The 27,728-nt window shown below is 41.4% G+C and overlaps 1 protein-coding gene and 1 long non-coding RNA gene across 5 annotated transcripts in view; one reads left to right on the top strand and one right to left on the bottom strand.

Moving 5' to 3' along the window:
- KANK1 (KN motif and ankyrin repeat domains 1) overlaps positions 1 to 27,728 on the bottom strand; it is a 129,042-nt gene that overhangs the window by 50,267 nt on the left and 51,047 nt on the right. Inside the window, exon 1 of one of the 3 annotated variants that reach the window (XM_030236898.2) lies at positions 173 to 188. The exons of the other annotated variants lie outside the window; for them this stretch is intronic. The gene's annotated coding sequence lies outside the window, so the exon portion shown is untranslated. Of the gene's footprint in view, positions 1 to 172; positions 189 to 27,728 lie in introns of those variants that run through there. 3 annotated transcript variants of the gene reach the window in all.
- On the top strand, positions 385 to 5,332 carry LOC127061021 (uncharacterized). 2 transcript variants are annotated; one of them, XR_007780426.1, is made up of 4 exons: positions 385 to 675; positions 4,079 to 4,169; positions 4,860 to 4,914; positions 5,045 to 5,332. It is a non-coding gene; the product is annotated as an uncharacterized LOC127061021 (long non-coding RNA). The 2 variants fall into 2 exon arrangements; XR_007780425.1 differs by lacking the exon at positions 385 to 675 and adding an exon at positions 3,905 to 3,993.

A 27,728-nucleotide genomic window follows, 5' to 3' on the forward strand; every position in this document is an offset into this window, starting at 1 on the left:
AAAATTTTAGATTACCCAACATCTTACGAAGGCAGGTTAGAGGATTTTTTAGGTGAAGAGGACCTACAGAAGCACTGCACCAGCAAGCAATTTCTGAGCTCAGATGTCCCCCTGGGGAGGTGAGGGTAGAACCCTCAGATGCAGCCAGAGCAGGCATCTCTGCCTGACAAACCTGGACACCAACAGCTGCTGGGTGGAAGCCAGCAGGGTGGGGGCACCAGAGGTGGCACGGACGCTGTCAGGAATGGTGCTCAGCTGGCCACAAGACCTCTCCACTGCAAATTCCAGCAGCTATGGGTTCTCTGGGTGTTATGTTTTTTTCCAACCCACACATGGCAGATCAAACCAATAAGCAGCATTTGCCTGAAGCTCAGGCTGCAGGTACAGAAAAAGGGCACTGTCCTCTTGGGTGGGTGGCTGCTGAGATGAAGCCAAATGAGAGGCAGAGGCCAAAGCAGCAGCAGTTCTGTGGTTTGCTGGCTGGCTTGGCAAAGCCAGAATTGTTGGCTCTGCAGCAGGGCTCCTGTTCCTTCTTCCCTGTGCACCTTCAGTGCGGGGGGCAGCCTGATCACAACTCTCATCTTCAGGGCAGAAGATCTGACTGCAGAGATGCCTCTTCCTGAATCTGCTTTGAGTTTTCTACAGTCCAAACAGCATTTTATTTTGTTGACTCAGGTAGGTGGAGCTTAGGCATATGAAGAACACGCTGCTTTGCTGACCCTCATATGACTTGGGCTGACAATTCCTCAAGAAACTAATCACAGTTTTCCGATTATATTTGATTTAGCTCTGATAGTATAATACAGGAAAGTATTTAAAAGCTAAGCAGATTACCAAAGTAAAAGAAAGTCAAGAAATTAATGAGTGCAGGCATCATGTGAATTTAAGTCAGAGATACACTGACTGTTAGAGAAGCTGGCTACCTTTAAAATCTGACAGAGCTCCATCATACAAGCTAACACATCTTTGCTTTCTCCTTCAAGAACACAAATACCTTCATTTTTAGTACAATCCTGATATCAATTTTCCAAGAATGAAAATTTCATTGCAATTCCTCCTTCCCTAGCTCCGCCTTATACACTGATGTTTACCATCTCTTGTTCAGTGGAGGGCAGAGCATGAAGCTGCTATAAAGATTGTGTAAGTGAAAGACTATGAACAGTAATATAAAGCAGGAATCCAACTCAGGCCATGATGCATTGAGACCCATCACAAGATCCCAGGCCTACTGATAATTATAAAATTTCTGAAATGACGAAGCAGGCAAAAAAAAAAAAAAAACACCAAAAAAACAAACAAACCACTACCAAAAAAACGTGTTGCTGGCAGAGTTTGCAGCTGGGGCAGAATTTTTAAATCTGTGAGCTTTTAGGAAAATATTAACTGCTTCCTGCTTGCTGTAAGGATACAAAGTTATGCTTTAAGCTGAAGACAGACAACTTTTACTGAGTCCCAGTGAATGCTTACTGAAAAATTATCGTCAGCCTCCATGTGAAGTTGAGGATGTGTCACTGTCTCAGGGCAGGCTGCACTTAGCAGGGTATCAATCTCTATCATTGCAACCAAGGGTAAAAAAAATCTGAATTTATTTACCCTCTTGTAATTTGTTCAGCATAGCCCTGTGCTGTCTTGGTAGCACTGTAACAAGAGGAATGCTTCCCTGCTTTCATTACATACACGGTACAAGGGGAGACCTGAGAGCAGAGCATGCACCCCGGGATGGGTATGGACAGATGGGTAGGAGGGGATCCTGGGCGGGGAGACATCTCTTTTAGGTGCACTGCAGTCCCAAACATGAGTGAATCAACCACAAAAATGAGGCCTGACTGTGGCGTGTCTCATCATAGATTTAAAAGTAAAATCTTTTATAGTCACCATTCGCAGGCACAATGAGGAGAGCTTCCCGATAGCAAGAAACAAATGTAATTGAGGCGACAACTGACACAAATAAAAACAGTGCTGAAAATCTAAACAAGGCTTGAGATCTCCATTTTGTTGTGGCTTGAAGAGATTAAATTGACCTGGTACAAACTGCCTTGTGAATATACTTCTGCCAATTTCAAAGCTGTGCAGGCTCAAGTACCTCAAGCAAACTCACTTGCTGCTTCTGAGCTTAAGTGAGGATTAATAAAATAATTCAGGAAGCAAATTCAGTCCAACAGATAGAAGAGAAAAAATAAAGGAAAACATAGGATCTAATAATTTCTTAGCTAAGTGAAATAATTGATTCCTTTAATTTTTGGTATGGTAGGGTGGTTTAGGTTTTTGTTTTGTTTTTTGTTTGTTTGTTTAAACGTAGCAGGAATTGAAAATCTGCCTATTAAACAGCTCTTCAACTATAGAAAAAAATCTGATCTAGCCCAGCAAACTCATGGAAGAAGGGAATTTTGCTAAAATGTGCTTTGAGCCATACATTGGGAACTGAATTCCTGAAATTGCACCAACACATACATGGATCATTTTTAGAATGGTGCCGCACGTGATTCCCCAGCTGCACACACCCTAGAAGCTGCATTTGGACACAAGTCTCTCATGTGGGCGAGGTGCAGCAAAATACCAGAGACCAGCTAGAACACAGAGAGGAGGAAAACTTAGTCTCCTCTACAGCAAAGCATATTCTCCAGCAGAGACATCTTATACAAGAAAATTAGTGGAGGAGCTTGTATATTCCATTCCCAAGTCTTCAACTCTTTGCCTATGAGTTTTTACATGCTCAACCCATGCTTGCCTGTGAATACTGTGATTTACAGATCCTAGGGCAAATGCAAAACAAGCAGAGACTAGCTCTCTGAGGAGTTATTGCTCAATGAAGCAGTTGTTAAAAGTGTTTTGCATTAGATATTCAAACTCTCTTCTGCCCTGAGGTTCAATAGCAGAAACCTTAAACACACATGATCCTCAGTTTCTATAAACATTCATGACACCCTAGCTTTTACAGGTTTTTCCAGAATGGCAATTTTTTCAGCAGAACATAAAGCCTATGTCCTAATCCTGTCCTAGTCACAAGGGAAAAGAACCTCGCTACTCCTTTGTGCTGCATCTTGCTAGGTCACTGTCACCTATTCTGGTGTTACAGCACCACGCGTATCTGAGTATGTACAGATCAGTTCTGGCATCCACACAGCACAACTACAGAAATGCAGAGGCCTCTAGAGGCACAGACCTTGCAGAAAATCCAGACTTGCACTTCAGTCTGATGTTTGCAGGAGACACTTAGGATAGAGAACAGTTGAGGTTTGATGCATTAAGAGCAGCTGTAGAACAGCACGTAGGCAACACGGTAATTAGAAGAGAAATATAACTCAGCTCTTAACCCAGAAAAGCAGTCCTGAAAGTCCTCCTGTCCAGGGCTGAGGTCACATGTGGAAATGGTGATGGGCACACACTGGTTTGTGGGATTCAAGGAAACAGATTCTGGCTTCCCAGGCAAGGAGGCTTTAGGCTAAATAAATGCATATGTAACTTTTTTCTCATGGCACACACAGACTCGTAAGAGCAAACAGTCACATCAACCACTCCAAACAAGCTCCAGATCAGCACCTGATTTTGAACCACTCACAGGGTGAATGTGGTTCAGACAATACAATTCTGTTGTTTAAGACCTGGACTAAAAGTGGGAGCACTGTAGGTCAGAACTGTGAAGGATCCAAAAGTACGGGCTCCCAATTGTTCAGATGGATGTAGTCAGGGAATGGTTCCAGGAGAAAAACCAGCTCTGCAATCCTATCCAGCAAGTGCAAAGTGGTGATTAAATAGGTCTAGGGTAGAACAGTTTGACAGAGCAAGTCGACCCATGAGATGCAACACTCAAGAAGAACTGGTACTGCTCCATTCCTGCCGTACATCAGTGCAATAAGACTTCTGCCTGAGACTTCCCGCTCACATGTGGGTCGTCCTGGCAGTAGAACTTGCCCAGTTTCATTCTGCAAGACACTGATAGAACTTGCAAACAAGAGACAAGATATATGCAAAACCCATCTGAAAACATAGACGGTAATTTCTCTAGCTGCAAGAAGAAATTGGCACTGGGAATCCCTCCTGCTCAGCTAGCCCTTTTCAAACTTGTGCTTCTCTACAGGGAACAGGAATGTCTGCAACCTACTGTACTAAGTACGCCAGGTGCAATTTAAATGAAGCAAGGTCTGAAGCCAACAACAGCAAAAGAGAAAGTATGTGGGGAGTTGCTCTGTGGTTGGTATCTATCCTGGGATAATGACTGTATCTCTCTGATACTTTCTTTTCAGTCTTACCCTTACCTTGGTTGTGTTTTTCTTATCTTTATGTTTATCAAAATGAGTGGCAAATAAACTGAAAGGCAATATTTCTAAGGGAGAAATCTATTTTTTTATATATATGCTTCTTTAGAATTAAAAGCAAAAACCAAGTAAGAATGCAGGCATATAAGGATTTTTTTTCAAGTGAGACACAGAGTGATCAACGTTGAGATAAGGGTAAATTGTGAATGATTTTAAATTTCACTTAATTATTTAATCATGTAACAATTCACCCATTCGTAAACTTTCTAAAGCCAATGTCTTGCTCATATGGCATCCAAATCACAAGCAAAATTATGCAAGTTGCTGTTCAAGTCTCACTAACTGAACAAAATAAATCAGCAGCCAGGCCACCTTAAAATGCTGAACTAAAAATCCCTGGGACCAGTGTTTCCTGCAGCATCTCTCAGGCAGCAGTCAGTTGTGGTTCAGTCTCTCCCTCACGAGACAGAAACTATTCTTACTATAAGCAGTATGACAGGTAATTCATTTTGAACAATATTTAGGCAGTCAATCAAAAGAAGTCACCTCGCACTACGTGGCTGGGGGGTTTTGTTTGTTGGTTTTGGTTTTTTTTTCCCGCAGAATCTGCAGTATGATGAGAGCAAAAGAAGCCTTGTAAATCCTTTCAACAAGCAAGGTAATTAAAAAGATACGGCTACGGTCAGCATGAATTTACCTGCCTGCCTTCCTCACTCCTTACCTGCCTGCCTTCCTCACTCCCTCCCTCCACTTATGGCAGTGGTCTGTAAAAAGGTCTTTCTTTACAGCACAGCTCCAGGCAAAAGCTGAGCTAAGCTCTGTTAAGAAGAGAGTGATGGCTCAGAAATTCTGGGACCTGAGTCAGCAAGCTGAAGAAAAGAACAGTGCTCCTACCCAGGGCAAATGCTTCCCTTCTGACAAAAACAACAACAAAATATCAGACCCAACTCTAAGCTTTGTTGCTTTTGAGCCCCAAAGTCTGAGCTAATGCCATGCCAGGCTCCAGTTCTCAAGCTGTGTTGGAGAAAACATAAATCAGTTTCACAGGGATTCCCTCCATTGTCTTCTCCCCCAGCCCCTGCCTTAAGCAGACCTGCATTAAGCTTGTCTGCCCACCTTGTTTTTGCTGCAAGCAGAGAATAAATGTACAACCTTCAGTAACGCAGGGGTCTGACCAGTTTTCTTCCACATACTTGAAAATAGTCTTCTCATCTCCTGAGCTGAGCTTCTACAAAGCTTCTGCTTCACTATCCCAAGCCACCTACCCGCTGCCCAGGAACAGGGCTTTACTGGGCAGCTTTCAGCATAGAAAATGCCTCAGAAAATGGATATATGTGAAAATATTTCAAAGGTACTGGGTCCTTCTGGATATTTGAAATATCCCACAAATTTTCTGAATTTCTGCAAGTATTGCGCTGTCACATTTGCTAGCAATAGCAGAAATAGTCTACCATCAGCTGCTGGGTTTTAGTTTTCCTTCCACATGGAGTTATCCCAGTTGTGTCTGGAGAGTCCAGAAGAGAAATCAGCTGTTCTACACAAGCCACTCAGTGACTTGCTGAGAAAGGAAAAAGAAACAGCAAAAGTGTAAGAAATGGATTTGTAAAGAATTTTCATAACTTGATAGAAAGTTTATATAGTTTTGTCCATCTGTATGTAAATACTGAGATAAGGTTTGTTAATTTAAGGTTATAGAATGGAGATACCCCATCTCTATAAAAACTAAAAAAAACCCAACACAAAAGGATTTCCAAATAGTACCCAGCAGAAACAAACATAACCAGCATTCTGTAGGGTCAGACAAATGATCCATCCAGACTATCTTGTTTTCAATAATAGCAACAGCAGATATTATTTAAGGAGAGTTCAAGTGCCTTATGATGACTCCATGCTTCTGTATTCTTTCAGCATCAACAATTATTGGATTGGGAGTATTTAAAGATATGTCCTTATGATGTAATTTTAATATTCACATACATTGCCTGTGGATTTAACTATCCTCTTTCTGACCCTGCTGATGCCACCTGCTTCTGCTCCTTGTGGGGCAGGAAGTCCCAGGCTGTCAATACCCATCACAACATTTTTTCTTATTTTATACTGATATTTCACATATTTTACTGTCACCAAATTCTTGCGCTGCAGGTCTTGGTCAAAATCAGTGCAGACTCAGCTTTTTCAGATTCAAACCACACCCTTTGTGATTTTATGAACTATAATCTTCTCTCCCAGCTCATAGGCAATGCAGTCCCCAGCTCATTTTACTTTGCCCCTTTTTAACCCCTTCATGTATACTCACCATGTGGAAGATCCTGGTCATTAACAACATCTTACTCAAAAGTTGTTTGCAATAACAGTCGTACAAAATGGGGTAAGGTACACTCAATATTTTTTAGTGCAACCAAGCTTGGCTGTAACATCGAGCTAATTTGTGGGAAGGTAAACCTCAGCTCTAGTAATTCTTGTCAAGCAGTTAAGACAAACAGAACTTACCTGCAATCACAAGCAGCTTTCTCTAGCATAGGCCAGAGGCTGGACACAGCCCTCCAAAGCATCCCAAAAGACATCAGGTCAGCCTGGTGGACTTTTGGCAGCCATTCCTGCTATCAGAGGTCCATCAGACTCACCGCCAGCCAGAAGTGGCAGCTCTTATGGCAGTGGCAGCCCTATGTTCTTACGATCAGGATCACCACTCATCAGTAAAAGGAAATCTTTGTGTGGATTCTGTGCACCATAGATGGGATGCTTTTGTCACTTGTAATAAGGAGGACATCCCGTCCATACAGAACTGGGCTACAGTCTGATGACTTGGTGGTCCTTGTCTATTGTGCAACAGCATAATCTTCACTCGTGATGTGAGCCTAAACACAGACAGGTATGTCTGGATGGCACACAGTGCTGCAAGGCCCCCCACACCCTGCAAGCATTCTCAGACCACCCATCTCTTTTGGAAATCATTCCTGACAGCATCGTTGTCATCACATTACATTACGGAAGAAAAAAAGACGCCTTCAAAAAACTGCATGGTGCTGCAACTCAGAAACCCATTTCTGTTTATATTACAGAGAAAAAAAAATCAACTAGAAAAAGAAAGGCAATCCACAGTAGAAAAAAACAACTTTTTTTTTTTATACCTGAAATTCCTAATGGGTGATGTAGAGGACACTCCCTTTTATTTATGCCAGTGAATAATGAGTCACATAAAAGTACATAAATTCAAACCAGTATGGTATTGCTATGGGTTGTAATGCTTGCTGTGACTGGGAGTCCAAAGGATGAAACTGTGCTATCCATATTTTTCTTGTGGAAAACCTGGAGGGATGGAACTTCCATGACTTGAAATAGTTCAGTCTCCAGGAGAGAAATGAAACGTGTGCTGAGCAGCATTTTCATCTGCTCTGACAAAGACAGAAATCCAGCATGAATAACAATTGAAAAGGCTTCCAAAAAGTTGGCAGAGGAAAGAATGCATCTTGGGGATGACACATGCATGCCAGCACCAGTATGCCTGTGTATACCTCTCAGAGCTGACAACCCTGGAACTGCTCTGCCTGGGACGAGAAGCAGTTCTACCTTCCTCTCCACAGCATGTGTATGAACTGTCCATCACATCTGTTCACTCAATGGGGCAGGACAAAACACAGCATGCTTTCCACTCTATATTGAAAGATTAAAAGTTGAACAACAGTTGGAAAAACGCACATGAAGATCCCAATAATTTAAAATTAATTCAGTTATTCAAAGAGAATTTACAGGTAGATAAACTTGAAGGCTGAGATGAACAAAGCAATCAAGGATGTTTACAAACAGTTTATGAAATGGACTGTGATCTTGTTTAGACTTTGCATCTAAGACAAACTGCAAGGATTTTAAGGTATAAACTCTGATAAATAGACAAGTCTAACTCTTCTATAAGTACCCAAGTATTTAGTCGTCAGTGATGTTGCATATTTAATGGCACAAGCATGAAACATATTTAGAGGCAGACAGTCAAATATCAGTCTGTCTCTTCCTCTGATTTTATGTCTGAGATGCTATACATAACCAGACCAACCATAAATCTGGTATGACAAAAGAGCAACGATATGGGACAGATGGCAAGTTCAAGGACAAATACTTTTGTCTAGCAGCATTTGCTCATGTAACTGTGACCTCAGCTGAAGGTGTATCTTTACCTGAGAAAGCTCCAGCAGGTCAGCTTTGTCCCCATATAGCCCTAAATGCTGCTTCTCCCCTGCAATAATGCCCAAATCTTTGTATCTCTTTTTTTAACTACTAATATGGGTTCTGTGGACTGTGGTATCAACCTCACAAGAACAGAGAAGTCATAGGCTTTTTCCAGAAAGAAAGTGGAAAATTGCAGGGGCAAGGAGACAATATTGCAAGGACCAGACTCTTGCTGTTCATCTACCACCGTTTATAAGAGAGGACTTAAAGTGCCACTCTCCATTAGACTCTGTCTACTGCCCACACTGCCAACATCTATCCCCAAGTGCTAGACTGTATTTACAACCTCAATACTAACATGGGCCCATTTTTCTTCAAGCTGCTTGAAATGGCCCTTCAGCAATACAAGGGGACCCTACTTACTACGGCATTTCTATGGGGACCACAACCCCACAGCTTCGGCATGGCCAGGGAACACATTCCAGACATGCTCCAGGCTGCTGTCCCTTCCCACTCCATCACACAGCATCCCTCACAAACAGCCAGCACGTCTGCACAATTATTTTTACCTCCTCGCTAAGCCACAAACCATCTCTTGTGAGGCTTTCAACATTTGTTCCAGGGGTGAGGAGGTTTCTCTGGTCCTGTCTCCACAGCCACCATATGTCCACTCCACAGCCTGTGGACTGACTGCAAGCCTGCACACTCTCTGGCAGAAGGGAGGCAAGAAATCTCAGCAGCAGAAACCTGCCAGTCACCCCGCCACATGCCATATGGGCTCTCACTCCTGAGCATGCAGAGTCACCAAACCATGCTAACTCTGTGATTTGGAGCTGGCATGACCCAGCTGGAGACCATCTGGCAGCAGCTGCAGCACAGCATGATGGAGCCAGTCTAGCTGGGTATCTCCATACTCTTCCTGCTCAACAGCTCTTAGAGAAAGACATGTCAGCTTGTCAGGCAAGTGTCACTCAGCCTCTGCACTGCATGCAGACAAAAACATTTTGCTACATGTGGACACCTGCAGGGAACTTACCCACCCAAAGGAGGGGACCACAAGTTGGGGCAATGCACTTGTCCCTCACAGAGGACATTCCTCTCTGCAGCCTAGTCAAATCAACATTAAAACAACCTGTTCCTAATGCTCTGGGACTTTGTAATTTAATCCAAGTAATTGAAATCAGCATAGAGTTCACATAACCTGTCTTCCTCCTTCTCAGTCAGAGAGTGAACTAACACTTGCATTAATTATTCACAGCATCTTCTCATGCTCATGCTCCCCATCTTTTTCAAACAGATGTACAGTGGCAAGAGAGTCCAGTGCAGACAGAAGTGTGGTGATCAACTTACAAGAACTTTTCACCTTAGGAAGCCAGGACACAGTGAATCATGTCTCTCCCCTGAAAATTCTAATAGAGAGCCCTGCATCTGGCAACTGGCATGAGGCACACCACTGCTGTGCCACAGGGTGCCAGGGAGCAGAGGTGCTGACAAGCTGTTGGTTCATGTGTGGTGTGACTGCCATGTGCAGCATCGAGGCTGGCAGTGCTGACTCTCATTTCTGCCAGTCACATCCAAATAAACTCAGCCTTCATTCACACTGTCAGTCAGCCAAAACTGTATCTCAGCACTGACATGAGCTGAAACAATAACAAACAAGGGGCCATCTATATCTTACACCACGCGTCAAGTTAGAATCAAATCTGTAATCCCCCAGATGGTGTATGGATCTGAAACACTCATGCACTTATAACCCCGAGACAGTGGACAGTGGAGTGCACCACAATCTGCAAAAACTATACCTTTCTATGGGCATCCATAAATATATTACCTTTAGTCTTTTTAGTTGATATCTTATTAGATAGCAGAGTGTTAATAAAGAAATAGCAAAAAAAGGTATGTTTTTATCAGTCACCATATGAGCAAACAGACAGATGACAGTGCATCTTGCAGAACAAACCAAATTCTGGTAAAAAAGCAATGCAAGAACTAAGCTTCTGAAGAGCAACACAGCAGGACTGTCATTGAAACAATACATCTTCGATGTGATTTATGTGTTTCTTCACAGAAAGCAAGTCCTAAGCAGGAAACTATGTGGTGCAAATAAAACTAAAACTATTTGAGATGTTCTTAGTAACATATTCACTTGTATTGTTATGTTGAGAGCAGAATAAGCTGCTGCACAGTTATCAGTGCCCCAGTGGTATGAAACCATACCACAAAGGTCCTAGCAGAGGGGCACTTTCTTTGTTCAGGGTATTCCCATCCACATGGTGCTTCCCCACAAAGGTAGGCCATACTTTGAGCTCTCTTCAGCCCCAGCACCCACAAATTTCTGATAAACACACAGCCACAGCAAGCAAATCAATACAGAGCTTAAAAGCACATCCATCTATCTTCTTGCAAGACCTACAGAACAGAAAACACAATTTATTTATACCTGTCCCCCTTCTCCCTCATTCTGTGCATAATCCAGAAGACAGCAGCTGAATTTGAACAAGGGCAGGCCCAGTCAGATAAAAAAGGAAAAATTTTTAAAATTTAGGTTCTGTTTTTTTTCAGTCTGAGCAGAACTTAAGGGTCCCTTCTTCAGCCACTCTAATTTCCCTACAAAGTCTAAAAATAACCCTTTTCAGCAACACAGCTAATCTTTTACTGATTTAAAATCTTGAGAAAAGTTTTTATAGGAGAGGACTCTTAAAAGAAATGTTCTCTCCCTAGCTTTTTTCCTAAGATATGCTGAATTTCCTTTTTCCCACCTTACTTATTTGGAGGAGCTGCTTATTTTTACTGTTTTGTCTCCAAGGATCTATGTACCTCATTTGGGGCTAATTTTATCTGCTCCCATTCCTTGGAGCAACAGGTTCACTACCTAAGCAATAGGAATTGTTACACTTCTGTATATTTTTACTACAAGGGAAAACAACAGACAATCAAAACCATTACAAAGCAGCACCACACGAGAGGATTAAAGACCTTTGCAAGTCCTCCCCTTCCTTTTAATTTCTTAAGTTTCTAAAGCTATTTAATCACCATATGAGGAAATACTAGCATTTATTTTTTACTCTTCTCTGCTGTACTGAATAGCCTCTTCTTTTCCCCTCTCCTCAAAGCAATAGCAAAAGCAGGCAGAAAGGTTACAAGTGAACGACTGTGGACATATGTTTTGCTAATTATTAATCCATGTTTTGCCCTTTGTTTCTAATAATGTACATCCAGAATCAAAATGTTGCCATGAAAATGTACAGAATGAAGGCCGTGTGCTGATGTTAGCCTGTAGTGAAGTTCCAAAAGCTGAAAATATGTAAGCAGGCAAAATTCTCCTTAGGTAAACAGTTAATTTTCCATTCCCTACATCCAAATGCCATCACATATCTTGTACATACATGCTTACACAAAGGGCATTTTCCTTTGCTATTAAGCAACAGGGTAAATAATAGATTTAAGATATTAGATTGCACAGTATTTAGAAATACTCTGTATTTCCCTGTTCATAAAAGCATTTCCTCTTTCAGGGAGGAAAGCTGACATCAAGGTGGGAAGCTCTCTGCAGTCATTTAAGCTGGGGAAACACCTTGTTGAGAAGGTGGTCTGATTTTACACAGGTACAGGCACAAAAACTGCTTGAGTCTTCCTCCACCAGAACAGAACTGGCAGTACAAAATACTTGCTTGTAAACCAGACAACAATATTTCCAACACAGTATATCTGCTTCACCAGAAAAATGTAAAGTGAAAAGAGAAGAAACAGGCAGATGATGCTAAGCTTGCAGAAGACAAACATTAAGAGGTGAAATAAACACTATGTGAATTATTATTTCAAAAACATTATTTAAGAAGCAGACTATATTTATGTATGCAATGGAGTATTACAATTCAAATGGTTTATTTTTGCTATATATTAGTTATTTTATAGCCCGTTCATAACTGGGGGAAGAAACACAAACCCAAATGAAAATTATTTTGAGCTATTTGAGGACATTGGCATGCTTCTTACCTGCTGCCATCACACTGAAAAATAATTGCTATGAAAATAGGACCTTTCAAATGAAGAAAATACTAGCTAGGTCACACATCAAAATGAAGTTCTTAAAGGGTGAAAACCAACGTTAGTTTCCTTATAAATGTAGCTATATTAATCATATGATAGCTCAGGCACATGAGCCTTTGAGGGCACATAGACAAGCACTATTTTCATCAGCAGCTGTCAAGTAAGGCATGTTCTTTAAGGGCCAATTTTAAGAAAGCTAAATGGCACTTAAACAACAAGACTCCTGCGGAAACTTACTCAATTTACATTGTCTCCACTCTCACCAGAATAAGGAAAGCAAATGTTAAACATGGACATGTGTAAAATTTGGTCATAACTTACTGGGCAACATGCACCTCACAAATTGATGTCTCAAGTCACACCAACTTCTGCACTGTGAACCATGCTTGCAGCTCAGAGTGAATAAAGAAGTGGGTGGTTGCAAATTTTATCCTTAACTGCAGTCTTGTAGCAGCAGCAGAAGACTTCAAACCTTTGCATGTATCTCTCTGCTTAACTAGAACCAAGTCTCAGGTGATTTTAAGAGAATTGTGGCGTTTGTTTTTTGGTGCACAAATCACACATCAACAGTTGCTCTAGAATAATAACTAGATAGCTGTGACGGCTGCCAAAATTTGTGGTGGGTAGCTTTTTTTGGTTGTTGTTGTAAATAAAGGCATAGAAACTTAACATACTGTGAAGTGACATAACAAAGTCAAGATTATTTTATTGTATTATAACTCAGATACCAGAATACATTCTTGAAACAGTGTGATAGAAATAGGAAGGGTTAACGCAGTGGCGGACATGGCAGCAGAAAATGTAGACTGCAGATTTTCAGCAGTATTCATCCTTCATTTTCCTTAGGGAGCTCATTGCAGGACTTGAAGAAGCAGAAAAGGTCTTTCAAAGCTTCCTTAGAGAGCTGCTGATAATCAGATTGCAGCACAGACTATCAGAGCTGCACGATATGTGAACATCCCTCTCTGTGATCTAGTCTGCTCCCAGTTGCAGGGAAAGGAGTAGCGTAAAAAACAGTTGAAACAAATTTCTTAGCATCACTGTTTAACAGCAAGATTTCTTGGTCCATAACTAATGAGATTTTGGTCTCAGGTAGGAGTTGGCCTCTCACAAAAGAGCTGTAGAGATGAATCAAGGTTTTCAAGGTGCCTCCCACCATCATCAGCTCAGTGACACCCAGAAATGCACTGCTGTTCATGGTGTTTACCCCTCTGCTGAAAGCTTGAGGCAGCTGGCCTTGTTGCAGGACAGGCACATAAACCCTGATTCCACCCATAAGGTGACCTACAGCTGCTCTGGTGGTACTCCCTTTATGGCTGTGAATTTTGGAGTGGGCAGTTTTAGCTCATACGGAAATAAACACAGCTGTGTGTGTGAACACCACTCCATCTCCTCCCCTCCGGAAAGATTTTACAGGCGGCTGCTATGCTCAAAAAAAGCTGCAGAAACAAACATTGCCAAAAGTGTCAATTAGCAAGGCAATGTGGAAGGCAAAACCTGAGCAGGTATAATGTTTGGCATCAGCAGCTCTTTGCTCAGAAACAAAAAAAAAAGGACAGCTTTAAAGAATTCCACTTTTGTTTTATTGACTTGGCAGTGAACAGTGACAGAAGGAATGCAACTGTGGAGAGAACATTTTGTTCATTCTCAGCAGCACACAGGTTTTTGAGGCAAGGTGGGACAGAGCAGCAGAAATCACTCCCTACACCCTCTAGATCTGTGAAGACACCAGCCAGCCCCTCCCATGAGATTAGTGTGTATTTATGTTGCTGCAATAACAAAATAGCATTCAAAGCAATGATGAACACACACTTTTTAAAAACCTTTAGGAATCACTGCTACTCTATGCATATGACTATTATCTGTAAATATAAATGTCATCTTATTAAAAAGTGTTGATAAATACTGCAAGATGGAGTTGACTCATGAGGAAGACAACTGCTGTTTAAAGAAGTAATTAATTTCTACCAGTGAACATCTTTAAAGACATTAGTTCAGAAAAATAACTATTGCAGACTGAGCTTTGTAGTTAGAAATTCAACATTACTCCATTTGCCCGTTCCTTAAGGGAGGACACAGTAAAATCAGAGACAATAAGCAGCTCGAAGATACTTTGACAGCCCTTCAGAAACATTATTAGTTTCATCCATTCATCATGCAGAGCAAAGTACTGTAGGAAAGCATGTTTGACGAGCCGCTGTGCTCAGACGCATTATCACTCATGATGAGCACGGCAGATTCTTGAGCTCTTTTCTCTGCAGCACTGACAGCCACTGGTCTTGCCAATTCCAACTGCTGATACTGAATAGAGCTCATCTTAACAAAATCCAGTTGGGCTACTGAATGCCATCCTCTCTCCAAAAATGGGACACGCTCTCCACAGTGCAACTGCAACCCTGCATGGTGTCACTGAGCGGCAGCTGCACAGCTTTATCCTGTGTATAAAAGAACTTGGAAAAACCTGACCCCAAAGAAAAACAGCACCTCAGTCAGATTTCAGAATACCAAAACAGATTATTTCAGAACAAAATATGGTTTCCACAAGACCAGAACGTATTCCAATGTACCCCAATGGTGATCATATTTTCAACAAAAAATAGCTTTTTTGTTTTTAAACAAAGTTTCACAGTTCCAGAAAATTACTTCATTAAAAGGCTAACCATGCCTCCCCCTTCAGAATCCAAACAGTGACTAATGACAGTAAAAACTCACTTCTCACATTCAAACCACACCACTTAAAAGCTATTTGTGGGACACTATAAAGCAATTACTTTTTTTTTATTTTCAGCTTTGGTATCAAGGTATGTGGTTTCTGCTCCCAATCACCTGAAACCTACACAGTTAATTCCCAAATTTGCCAGAATCATCAGTGGGCACAGCAGTGCATACCTCTACAGAGCAACCACTAAAGGGAGTAGGGGGGGGAAATAAACATCATGTTCTTACAATCCCTCAGGGCCAAGTGTGTTTTGCACCAGCTCATAGTTACAGAATGGGCGGAAATTTGCATTAGAGAAAAGTAGGAGGAATAAGTAACAGGAATAAAAGATAAACAAATCTCCCAGCAAATGTGTTTTAATTATTTCCTGCCAACTCTCTCACACCAAGCTCTAATCCCAGATGAGATTATTATTAATTTTATTTATTTATTGTCTATTCTTTATGTCCTAATCAGTCCTGTTCTTGATCTTGCCAGATCTGTTGATTAAATAACTGTTACTTACGTATATTACAAAATCAAAATGCATCACAATGACCTGTGGCATCCTAGCACTAGTTTTAGCAAACTTTTGTCAGAAAATTTCTGAGTCTCTATATAGGTGTGAAAAGGGAAAAACTGCTGCTCTTGGTAGAACTGTAGCTCCTGCCCCCATAGTGCAGGCACTGAAGCAGACTGCCTAATATTCCCAACCAACACAATTCAAAGGAAAACAGGATAGGGAAATATGGTGCAGCCAAGAGGTATGCTGTTTTTACCAGGAACAACTTCTATGTGAAAATGGAGACTAGTCAGCTAACAGCAAGATTTAATGGAATAACGAGGACCCCGTTTGATTTTCAAAAGGCAGGAATCCACTTTTCCTAGCTGCAGGAAAGCAGCTAGGCTAGTAACATGCTAGGTGAGCCTGCTACACTTTAACGCTCCTAAAAGACTCTGAATTTCGACCCAAATACCAAGATCTGTAAGCCTCCCAAGACCTAGGGAACAAGTTTCACAGGCGACAGTGGCTGCTCTCACGCAGCTTGTGGTCTGCACCGCTACTGGTTTGCAGCGCTTGCCTTTGCTCCTGAAAGATGGTCAAGATCTCACCACAGGGCCATTCAGAAAATGAAAACAGCAGCAAAAACACCCACAAGGAGACACTGCCAATTTAGTAATTGAGCAATTTATTTCCCAGACCAGCCTGCAGCGCTGGGACCTGCTAAAAGCAGCGTGCATATGGCCCAAACCAAAGCCTGGGCTGCCCCATCCTGCCCTCCAGCCCAGCCATTTCCTTTAGCTTTATTCCAAGGGATATGGGGAGCTGATAAACTGAAAGCTAACTGCAAGCACATGGTATTATTATTGCCCCCTATTTTGCAGAATGTCAGAGGGAATATGAACAATAGGCAAGCACAGGATGCACAAACACCCAACTTTCCCAGGCATCAGCGGTAAAAATGTGAAAGCAGTGACCCATGCCAACTGATAAGCAGCTGTTTCAGTAAATTCACAGCAGAGTTGAGCCCAGGTTCAGAGCAGTTGCTGTGAGCTCCCACGAGAGCACTGTGGCTGACCTCATACATATGGGTCTGCTTCTTGGGCTGTAACCCACTATGAAAATAGTTTCATTTCCAAAAAATTGACTGAAGGATTGAACTTCATTAAGTGAAAGAAGAATTTTCAGACAAAATTTCTCCCAGATAGAGAAGTCAAAGTTGTAAACTCCATATTTTGCTACTCTCTTCCTAAGCTTGGTGAACCTCTCTGGCCAAAGCATTCAAAGTAATGACCCACCCTTTCAACTACAGATACCTCTATCCTTTTGCAAAGTGTGCTCATTTTCCATAAAGTAGTCCAAGACTCAATACATAAAATAAGAAGGTATATCAATTTTTTGCTCTACCTGGAAAATACAAGTTTTTCAGCACAACTTAAACTACGGAGCACAGAATTGGCAAAGGCCAGTGTAAAACCTGGCAATAATATCAATCTTATTTACTGACAAATTGTGAATAATCAACAGATAAAAGGACTACAAATCTCATTTCCCAGCATTATGTTTACTTTTTCAGGAAACTGTATGTTCCTCTCAGTTCAAACTAATTCAACCAGTATGTAATCAAGACAATTTTCTAAAAAACTGTGCTGAAAGTACTGGGCAGAGTTTTCTTTGCAATAACCAAAATCTTTTCCTACAGAGGCTCCACTTCTGTAGATGTCCTATCAGCGTGACACAGCTGCACAAATCAAGCTTCCTTTTGCCCCTAGTGAAGGCACAGACATTTAACAATTGTTCCTGTCAACAAATTTCTCCTCTCTTACTCACAGAAATATAACTGACTTCAAGCACATTCAGCCCAGTGGTTACAGTATAATATAAGCCAGTTATTACTCAATTTTCTGTAACTTCTATATTATAGCATGTCTGCATTTCCATTTATCTTTGGTAGACCACAGTCTTTTCATTGGCACTGCTAGCTCACTTTTAAGGTCATTTGTAACTCCCCGTTGGAAGGAGTGTTGGAGTTTTCTATTTTTTGGTTTGTTTAGTACCACAGTGTGAAATAAAAAACAATAATTCGTAATAAGCATGCTTGGGGAAATGGCCATCCAGAAATAGTCCCCTGGACTGCATACAGTGCAGATATTGTTCTGCTAGAGGAGATCATGAAAGAGAAACAAAACAGAAAGTATGTGTATTTTTATTTATTTATTTTTGCTGAAAAAAGGAGAGGAGAAAAAGTAATATACACTGGTTTTGTTATCCTTTTCGAATGCAAGACAGACAGAGAAAACAGATGGTTTCTATGAGATGAAAATTGAAGCACCTTTTCTCCATATTTATCTTTTTTAAACTTGGACATGTTGTGCATTTCAGGTACCAAACCAGCTGCGTTCTCTTACCCAGAATATCTTTCCCAACTTTTGTTCTGAAACTTGTCACTGCTTGTTCATTTCAGAAAGACAGCTGGACTCTTAGATATATGTACACTAATCTGACCACATAATAGGTTGTGGCACTAACCTCTTTATCTATCTCAAAACAAGATAAGGCTAGAGACTGGTTTATTCTATATTTAAGCAAAATCCTAGGCATTTAAAATAAATAACACAGTATTTTCTCATAATGACAGCTGAACGAACTGGGCCCTTGATTAAACCACAACATTAATTAGTTTAATAGTTAAGCAAAAAGCGACATTATTTAAATGGCCGGAAGTCCAATTTTATTAGTAGAATGAAGGATGGCAACTTTCAGCATGTCTGTGAATTGTGGCAGAGCCATGTGTAAGAGGTGAGCTAAGGCAGGGGTGAGAGATGAAGCAGGTAGCATCAGAACCACAGACTAGTACCAAGTCTCTGCCCAGCAGCCTGCAGAGCCATCAGAAAGGTTAGCTGAGGCTGCAGTCATAAGCTCTGCACAGATGAGATGTGTATTTACAGCAAGAGCCTAATCTTTGTCTCTTTTTCAGTTATCTTGTACTTAGAAGAGGGCGCTTTTTCAACCACAAAGATTCCCTGGAGCAGCAAGATAAGAGTTTCATGTCCAAGCAGTAATTGTACCTTTGTTACTCAGACAAAGCAGAACAATTGCAGAAGAAATTCCTTCATAACATCTGGGCTCCTTCTTTCCCTCCTACGTCTCCCCCCAGATACATTTTAAATCACTGTCTAGGAGGACACAGCTGTGACAGAGCACCAGCTTTCTGGAAATTTTCTTTCCAGGCACTGAACACAGACCAATCCTCAGCAGTGCCCATTACGATCATTTAGAGAGGACGAGTAAATGTCACTCAATTTGTACTCTCTTGAAAGCAATGTAATCTGCATTTGAGTATCCAATTGCCTATACCACAGAGCAATTTCTTCCTAAGAAACTTTGGGTTAAGAAGCTTAATATACAATAGGCAAAGAGCAATGGACAATAGAGAATAATTACTCATTCCAAGAGCATACATTTGTGGACAAACACTGAGTTGTATTCATATTAAGGAATAATGCAGTGTGTTAACTAGCAGACATCTGAACAAGATGAGGAAATAATATGGATTCTGCAAATACAAAAATTTAGCTTGTTAAGTTCAGCATTCTGACCGTTTTATTTCTAGTTAACATTAGGGACTAAAACACTTTTTTATTAAATATAAATATAAAATATAAAATTTAAATAGAAAAGATTTAAACCTATTTAAACATACTTAAACATATTTAAACCAATTAAATGTATTTTATATTTAATGCATTAAGAACAACAATTAAATAATTTTACTCTTCCCAAACATGCTTGCTCTCTTCTCAGTATTTTTACAAGAGCAAGGTGCATTTTTATTTGAAAGATTTTGTTATATAGACACATATAACATTGCATTGTGCAAGCCAAGACTTATTCCTACTGTTGATTGTCTGGGATTTTTTTATGATTATTATAATTTTATTTTTTATACTTTTATCTCATACAGATTGCACAAGCCATGGAAAGATGCTGTCACTTTAGTGTAAGAGCATCTGGGTACTGGATACCTATTTGCAATTAAAAGTTTCGTAGTTTTCTCCCCATACAACATAATTAGCTTTACCTTAAAAACTTCCTGATAATTGGTCTCAAATCATTAATCTTAATTTCTCATTTGCATTATGTAGGAGAGCTAAAGGATATGCTGCAAAACACTTGGTGAAAATACACTTGTACACATCTAAGACAAATTTTTGCAGAGGTGCCTGCACGGTACTTTTTCTAATTATGCCTAAGGACTAAGCTGAGTAGAACCAGAGAGCAACTTTTTTTACTTAACTCAAAATAAATGCAAGTGGATTTGCCAGTGATTATCTAGACTTTCTTTACAGGTGAAACCCCTTCTTCTCTTCTGGTAATCAAGTCTTGCTAAAGGGAGAATGTGAGACCCCCACCATCTCAAAGACCTATGCCTTGGCATAAATGGCTCAGAATAGGGACCATTATTTTTTCCAGCATCCAACAGGTTCATGAACATCTAGTCAAAGAAGAAGTTCAGATACCATGTCTCAGTTCAGGTCTGCCCTTTAGTTTCTTTCAGTGGAAAGCAGCATTGCTGAATTTCAATAAATGATTGCTGGTATTCACCAGGATTTTACTCTCACACTGGCCCTCAGGTATGGGGCACGCATCCTGATTTAACTTAGTTTATCTACTGTGTTTAGTATTTCACATGTATAGAAGGATGCTGTATTTTTCTTAATTATGGCTTGATTTTGATAAAGTTTCTTCAAGATATGTGCAACTTGATACACCTATTCATTCACTGCTAACCCTTGACCAACAATGTGTAATCACACCCAATCATTTTAGCATACTTCTCAATATTTAGTAATTGTCACTACTCTTCATGCAGCAGAATTCCCCCCAGGCTTGTGTCCGAGGGACAGCAGCAATGCATCTGTGGAAGTGTGTAGATGAACATTCATCCCACTAGGACCTCAGCTCTTCTGAGATGTAGGAAGAGAAATGAAAAGGAGAATAATGCAATAATTTGCAACTCTGAAAACTGGCACTTCCTACACAAGCTTTTCAGATCTGGAATACACATTTTTCCCCAGCACAAATGTGTGATAGACAAGCAATGAAAAGCAATTTTGCCATCACTAGAAAATGATTTTTTTTTTAAATGTTGAATACTTTATATCATCAATCTTATGATTTTTCTAAATAAAACTAGTTTCCCATTGAACCATCCACACTGCCATCTAGTGCAAGAAGCTGGGTTGTTGGGTTTTTTTTTAAAAAAGGTGAAACTACTAGTTTTAAGGGAGCATATTTTCAGCATGTTTCTGCCATACAAAGCAACAAAAAGAGAAAAAAATTGCAAAACACTCCTGTATTTTCAATGGCCAACAAAAATTATCTTCTACTTTCGTAACTGCAGACCATAATAGCTAAAGGTGTGAGATCAGCATTGCAAAAAAAGACTTGTTCACAGACCAAAATGACAGTTTATTATTAAATCTGGTATTGGGAACAGAAGAGGTTTTTCTGTTCCCATTTTAATAAGTACATCAATTATACAGACACACCAGGGTGTGTCTGGGAACCTAACAAAATCCATCCAGCAACTGTCAGCCCACGGGTAAAACACGCAGCCTCACCCTGAGAGGATGGCAGATGTTACAACAAAATTATTATTTGCGTGTTACACTAATCATTACACTACATCTGAAGCCAAAGCTCTGCTGGCTGCGACAGCTGTCAAAAGCAAACTGCACAGGACAAGGGTTACACAGCTCTCTGCTTCCTGCAAAGGCTTGTGAGCCACTGCTGCCGAGGGCACAGAGGGATGGGAATGAGCAGGGTAAGGCAGGGAGCAGCACCTTGGGTCAGCTTCTGCCCATCTGCCTGCTGGGGGCAAGGCAGTGACGTGGGACATGGCCCTGGTCACTTGGTGCTTTACACCCTGCCAGAGCTGGTCATCATGGGATGCTGAAGAGCCCACACCAGCTGCTTAGCCACCTTTCTGGTCAGCAAGATGAGTAAGGAAATCATGCTGCCAACTTGGCACAGAGTCTGGGTGTTCCAGGCATCACTGTCTAGCATCCAGAAGAGATACATACTGTTAAGGATGGGTTGATTCCTAACCAAGGAGTTTAGGTCCCCCTTTAATATTAAGTGTGAGGTCCTTCTTCTGTCCAGAAGGGGAAGAGATGGAGCTCCTTCCAAGAACTGGGGTCAAAACTTAGTGAATGTTCCAAGTTAACCACTGCATGAGCCTGCTGGCTTCCTCCACCAACTCATAAAGCTGATGAGGAAAACCTGCCTCCTGGATGATATGCCCAAGTTACATAACATTTATAATCCATGAGGCTTGCATTTCACCTGGGGTGAAGTGATACCTTTGAAGGACCCTGAATGCATCTAGCTGTTAGTATTCTGAGCTTTTCTATTTGAAAAGCAGGAATGTTCGTGCACAAATTAATGCCTCCTCTGTATAACATCAGAAAAAACTACCTGTAGTAATGAAAAAAGTCCTTAGATCAGCAGCCTGCTCACTTGTGATTTTACTATGAGCTGAATTAGTCACAAAAAAATTATACCAGGAGATCTGGACTCTAAATAAGCCTCCCTATGCATGGCTCTCAAGCAGAACAATAACACAGTTACACTCCTTAGTAATGTATGATCAGAGTGCTTTTCTTGCTATGAAAGAATGGCTCTCCTTAGAGCAAGCCTCCTGCGTGTGATTACGCCCCACCTTGGGACCAGAAAGTTTGGGAGCAGTGACCCAGTGATGCTCACTCTCTCAAGAGCATACCAGGAAACAATGGAAAGTTCTTTCAATTTTGATACAAAGTCTTAAGTTCCACCAGTTTACAAAAATTACACAGCTGTCTAAAGCTTCTTAAAAGAACAAATTCTTTGCTAACTTACTGTCACAGTCTGAAAGAGGCTCTGTAGTTTTATCAGCTATTAGAGGGTGTCTCTGTTGTCCCTTAAAAATCATTGGAGAGGATCCCATGGAGCAGGTAAGCATTTGCATACCGTGGAAAGTGGTTGCTTTCACTTGCACAGCTGAACAGCTCAGAGAGGTAAGATCAGCAGCCAGTGGACATGCCTCAGTCTGGCACTTGACTTTCAAGAGGAATTACAAGGCTTTTTTTCTCAGTAATAGGACAGAGTCTGCTCCCAGGGACGTGGATTGCACTGCAGAGAAAAGTAAGCTAGTCCACGGCACAGACAGCTGCCTGATAAATCCTGTCGCCTTTGTGACCAAAAGACTACAGCTTGCTGTGTGTGGACAAAGCACCAGTCACTTTTATCTACCTTTCTGCTGCCTTCCAGCAACAGAAAAGCTTTGTCTAAAACTGCATAGATCCATTACCTACAGTTGAGCCTTTATCCAAAAAATAATTTAAAAAAAAAACAACCCTGACCTTTGTGAACTTAGCAAAAAGTATTTTAATGGCACCATGGTAACTAAGATGACAGCAGAAGCTGTCCTGAAGGCAGTCACCACTAGTTGTGCCAGCTACAGAAGCCATGGTGGTTACTTGTTACAGCCTCTCTCAAAGTCACAGTGGTCAGCTGGTACAATTTAGGAGGCTTTACCTGCATCTCTGCACCTGGGTCCAGCCTAAGCACAGCCCATCAGTGGCCACCAGGTGACAACCTGGAGGGACAGAACTCAGGTCACCCAGCACCAAGCAGACTCCTCAGTGACACTTATCCTGTGAACAAATCCTACTGAAAAACTGGTCAGTCATAAAGCTGGTGGGAAGGGAAACAGTCTTTTGGTTTGGGAGGGAGGAGGATTTGGCAACTCCTTGGCCAGCTCACCAGATTGGCAACTCAGGTCTCGCCATCTGCAGGGAGAGCTGATGAGTGGTGATGCTGCTGATGATACAGCAATTAAGAAATCAAACCTGAGCTGCAAGAAAGGAGAAGAATTTCATTGTCAGAGAGTTTCTTTCTCTCTCACACTAAAACGATGACTACCAAATGCTATGGAAAAAGGAGCGAGTCTTTGTTAAATATGGAAAATCCCTCATCTCTGCTATTGTATGCACAAGGAGAACAGGATCTCCTTGATTCCTGCCCCCTCCTCCTTATTCAGTGCTATAAATACTCAAAATACTTCAAAATGGAAGACAAAATAACTATCTCCAGAAGCTACCAATCCTATTTTTACAGTTTAGCAAGAAGCCTTTGACAGCAGCAAGGAAAACAAAGTATTTTTCCTAGTACTGAGCCATCAAAACAAGATTGGGCAGGAAGGAGAAATAATGTATGTGTATAATAACCAATATACTCCCCCTACACCACATTTTAAGTTTTCTCTAATTTGCATTTCAGTAATTTTTTAAAATTATGATCTGAGATACAAAGATGCTGCTTGCCACTGTAGGGAGAAAATTTGTGTGGCCAAAGTTCAATTGGAATTGAAGCTGGCCAGTACAAAAAAGGTTTTTTAAATACATTAATAACAAAAGGTAGTGCTGAAGTAACATGGGCCTGTTACAGTATGAATATGATCACAGAGACATGAACTTCTGCAGGATCTGCTGCTCCAGCTGAACCACTGGGTTCAGCTGGAGCAAAATCTGGGGAGTAATGGGAATCTGAGAGTATTTAAAGAGCTGCCTGATGTCAAATACAAGGCCTCTCAATGATTTTTTTAGTGGTTTTGGGAATCTGGAAAGGTCCCAATTGACTGGAAACTGGTAACATTGTCCCAGTTTCCAAGAAGGCCAAGAAGGATGAGCCTGGAAACTCCAGACCTGTCACAGTCTCATTTCAGTGACTGACAAAATTTTGGAGATTACTCTGTGAGGTATTGAAAAACACCTGAAGGACAATGCGGTCATTGGTCACAGCTTAAACATGTTCATAAGGGAAAAATCTGTCTTCTTGTCAAACTTAATTTTATTTTATAATAGGGTAATCCACATCAAGGGAAGATGAGTTATATTTGGAATCAATAAAAGCTTTTGATACTGTCTCTTACAGGATCCTTCAGGATATGTGATGCAATGGGTGAGCTGGCTTAGTGGCCAGCCACAAAGGGTTACAGTGAATGGGGTGGCATCAGGCTGGTGACCTGTGACTAGTACAGTTCCACAGGGCTCCTCCTCAGGGCAGTGCTCTTCAACCTCTTCAAAAATGACTTGGGCACAGAACTCAAAGGGATACTAAGCCAGTTTGCTGACAATTAGGAGGAGTTGTTGAAGGCAGAGAGGCCCAGCAGAGAGACCCAGGCAAACTGCAGGACTGGGCAATCACCAGTGACATGAAGTTTATAATAAAGACAAGTGCCACGTCTAGCACCTGGGATGGGGCAAGCCTGGATGCACGGACAGACTGGGACACAAAAGGTTGGGAAAGCAGCCCCTTGGGAACACACCACTGGGCCCTGATCTTGGCAAGTGGAACATGGTCAGCAGTGCCCCGGGAAAATGCCACTGCAGATCATTTCTTCCACTGGGGGCAGCCAGGAGGGCCACCCCTGTCCTGGGGGACACCAGGCACAGCATGGCCAGCCAGGCAAGGGAGGGGATTGTCCTGCTCTGCTCTGAGCTGGGGTGGCCTCACCTCGAGTGCTGGGGGCAGTTCTGGGTGCCACAGTAAAAGAGATATAAAGCTACAGGAGAGCATCCAAAGGAGCACTGTAAGGATGGTGAAGGGTCTTGAGGGAAAGATGTATGAGGAGTGGCTGAGGTCACCTGGTCTGTCCACCCTGGAGCAGAGGACACTGAGGGGAGACCTCATTGCAGTCTACAACTTTGTCATGAGGGGAGGAGGAGGGGCAGGCGCTGATCTCTTCTCTGTGGTGACCAGTGACAGGACCCAAGGGAATGGCCTGAATTTGTGTCAGAGGTGGCTTAGGTTGGATATTAGAAAAGGTGGATAATCACACAGATGGTGGTTGGGTACTGGAACAGGCTCCTCAGGGAACTGGTCACAGCTCCAAGCCTGACAGAGTCCAAGAGGCCTTTGGATAACACTCAGGCCACTCTCACATGGTGTGATTGTTGGGGTGTCCTGCCAATGGCCAGGAGTTGGACTTGATGATCCTTGTGGGTACCGCCCAACTCAGGATATTCTACGAACTTTTATTGATGTGAGGGAGAATAAAAATTCCATAATTAAAAAGATATTAAGTATGTGGTTTTAAAACCATGAACAGATTTACAGGAAGAAAACATTTCTCAAGGTTGCAAAAACTAGGGGATGTCAGGCAGGATAAAAAAAAAAACTAAAAATGAGGTGCATTCACAAAATCCAAGTAGTTCATGAAACTCCTTGCCAGAGGATGTTACTGATGGTGCTTAAAAGTCACCCACACTTAAAAACCCCAGATGGAATAAAAATACAATGTATTTGTCCACCAGAGGCTATTGAAACAAACTAATACCTTTCTTGTGGCTCAAGACAGTGCTGGACTACAAATTGCTAGCCATTAGTGGTATATTCTAACAATGTGTTGTGTGCCTACCCTGTTCTTATGTTATATTCCCTGGGCACTTTTCTCTGGTCACTGTCAGGGAACAGACTGAACCCTGTGGACCTTGACCTGATCCAGGAGAGACAGACCTGTATAAACAAAACAGAATAAAGTGACAGAGGGAAAGCACCACTTCAGATCATTTCTTACACTGGTGGCAGCCTTAACAGAGGTGGTTTGAAGGGACTGTGTAATTTTGAAGCATTCACCCTCATCCTTTTATGGACAAACCCATGCTACACTCTACAACTCTAGAAAGAGTCCAAGGAAAATGCAGCATACCTGCACTTCTCTGAAAGCTTTCCAGACAGCTGGCTTCCTGTTTTGTTTTGGTTTTTTTTTTTTTTTTTTTTTTTTTTTTGTTTGGTTTTTTTTTTTTAAAGAAGCATTTTTAACAATTTGGAACAACATTTCAAAGAAGGCACAAGCTCTGAATCCCATCTCCAGACACATGCCAAAACTTATCCATAATTGCTAACTAAATTTCAAAGGCATGGAAATATTTTACTAGCTCTCCATCAGGTTGTGCAAGTATCCAGAGACAGACTTTGTTTGTGGGGGTGTTGTTCATCTACCAATAGGGCATTTTGCTAAGGAATGCCTAACCTAAACTACACATTTGAGAGAAACCTGGCAAATCTACAGGTTATCACAGACTAGGAAATAAAGGATCTTTTCACTCCCACAGCAAGCTGTGCTGAAAATTTGTTTTTCTGAGATGGAGAGGAAAATCTACACACCTTTCTAATTATAATGATTTATTTATATACACACTATGTTATGAAAAACAGTGTTTGCAAAGGAGGCCATCCTGTTGAACAGAGACTGAGAACATCCTTCAGGGCATACTCATGCAGATTTACACTGATATTACCTGATAGCTGAGTCCTAAAGCAGCCTGGCTCTTGAGAAAAACAGAGGTGCCTGCTGCCAAACTGCTGAGGCTGCTTACCCTCCTCACGATTGTTACATAGACTCCTGGGAACTTCTGAAGGTTTCTTTGTTCATTCTTGGCTTTTCTTCACTCTAAGTTTTGGATCTTGATGATTATTTCGTGCAGCACCTTCTACTCTGCTGAGCTACCTACGTATGGCACAAGGATTTTCAGCAAGGGACCTTAAGGAAAGCCAAGCTTCTGGAGCAGTTTTCTGCCTAGAATACACTAACACTTAAAAAGCAAAGTCTTTAATGTATTTTTTTAAAAAACTGTTCACACAGGTTTACCATGAACATTCATGACTCCCAAACTGCATCACCTGCCATCTGCAGGCAGAGGGGCAGCAGACTTGTACGCACAGGGGGCACAGTTCTCACTTGGGCATCAGTTGTGTCCTCATCTGTGTCAGTATTTGTAGATTCATCCAAAAATACTGAATGGATGAATCCCTGAGTTTCAGTTAACTGCACTTACTGTACAGACCTTTGAATTCCATCTCTGCTCACCTTTCTGCCCAGCTGACCCCTTGTGGCTTCTGTGCTAGGAGATGAGGAGGCTAGCAGGAGACTGATTAATGGGTCATCCAAACACTTAGACTAATACTCTTGCATATGATATTGAAGCCAATGTAGAATGATTTGTATAATATT

Source organism: Serinus canaria, chromosome Z, assembly GCF_022539315.1.
Source record: "Serinus canaria isolate serCan28SL12 chromosome Z, serCan2020, whole genome shotgun sequence".
Lineage (NCBI taxonomy): Eukaryota > Metazoa > Chordata > Aves > Passeriformes > Fringillidae > Serinus > Serinus canaria.